The sequence below is a fragment of the Triplophysa dalaica genome, chromosome 16 (assembly GCF_015846415.1).
Source record: "Triplophysa dalaica isolate WHDGS20190420 chromosome 16, ASM1584641v1, whole genome shotgun sequence".
Classification (NCBI taxonomy): domain Eukaryota; kingdom Metazoa; phylum Chordata; class Actinopteri; order Cypriniformes; family Nemacheilidae; genus Triplophysa; species Triplophysa dalaica.
The window spans coordinates 393,334-395,202 of NC_079557.1; positions in this window are offsets into that span (position 1 = coordinate 393,334).

The following is a 1,869-nucleotide window of genomic DNA, read 5'->3' on the forward strand; positions in this document are numbered from 1 at the left end:
AGGTTTAGCTCAACACACAGATAAAACACACCTGCAGTTCAAGTAACACACACCTGCTGTCTGACTTCAGGACTCACACACACACACACACACACACGAGGATTTGTATGTTATCAGTAAAGTGTACATGCTCACTGAAGCACAACTTCCACCCTTATCACACACACCCACATCACACGTGTGTGTGTGTGTGTGTGTGTTTGTGTGTGTGTTTGTGTGTGCGTGCGTGAGTGTGTGTTTTCTGCAGCTGCTGTCCAGATGAATGTTACTCTTTGCATAGGTTCATCTAGCTCTCTTTCACACACAAACACATTCTCTCTTTCTCTCTTTTTCAATATCAAGGTACTTTATTGGCATGAATGCTTGTTCTTACAATATTGCCAAAGCATTGAACATATAACAAAAGACTTACTGTACAACAAGTAATATAATAATAATAAATTACATTTATATTGCGCTATTCTGCACAGTCATGGCGCTTTACATGTACAGACATTGAAGTGAAATTAAAATAAGGTGGTAAGTGAAGGAATAAATATAGAGGGATTGACTGAAATATAAAAAAAATAATTATAAATACAATGTACATTTTCAGCGGGAATATGAGAATGGATAAAAGTAACCTGTGTATGTGTGCATTGATCATTACTTACAAACACTACAGTGGTAACCGATGGTAGAAGCATGCGGAGATGAATGACTCTGTCCTGTATTTAATCCATCAGTGGAAACGACACTACAACATCACGCACAAACATTACATATGTTTGTGATTTATATAATTATTAGTAAAAAAATCATAAAATGTACAAAAACATAAACGTCATAATATCATTCTAGATATTTTTCTATTTTCAATTTTTTTTTAAATGTTACTTATTAGAACCTACTGTTGTTCATTCTTTCTCCACTGTCTGTACTAACATGTATTTATTGCAATACTGCTTAGCAACAATGCACATGTTTTAAAACACTTTAGAAATCCATTTGAATTGAGGTGGTCTTGTGACAATAATTGAAACGCGCACATCTTTACATAAATTCAAACATGATTTGACCAATTTATGACCATATCTTACAGTAGAGTCATTTCACACGTGTTATTATTGATCAGAGCCTCATCAAACTAACTGTTTGTACGCACGCGCGCACAATCCTGGTGCTTGACTGCCATCTAGTGTTCAAAAGTGGTACTGCAGTACTCCGATGTCTTAATGTCACCATGAAACTGAAGTTGCGATTGACTCCGAGTGATATCCGAGTGAAACTGTTCTGAAATTTGAAAAAAATATGTAGGGCGGGGCTTTATTTTCACCTTCCCTGTTGATTGGTTTGTTGTAAAATGGGCCCTGGAGGGGACGGCTAAAGATGCCTGGCCATTGGACAGTGAGTATAGTCCTTCCTCTTTTTTGTTGCTGACGTCATGTGGTAAAGAGTTGTTGTTGAGAGATTAGCTTAATGTTTTTGATTAAAGATTACAAGTGCAGATGAATTTTGAAAAAATGATGGTGTGCTCGGATAAATCATTTATAATCATCACTGCAACACTGTAAAACACTTAGAACTTTCCTGTTTGATTTCATGGAGACTTTAAAGAGCGGCACGTGCCCTACAAGACAAACACTATGAAAATATTGTGTTGTGAATTAGTTAACATTGATCTGTAATCCATATTACTCTCATTAATGTGAATGTAATATAACTGAGTGAGTTATTCTGAGACATGGAGATTTATGATTTAAAATTTCAAGTAAGTTTAACATTCACTATACAATGATGCAGACTTTCCCACAATAATATGTCACCGCTGTTTTTGTTGTTGTATATTATTTCATGTTATTGTTTTCCTATTCATCGTTTTCGTTTTTC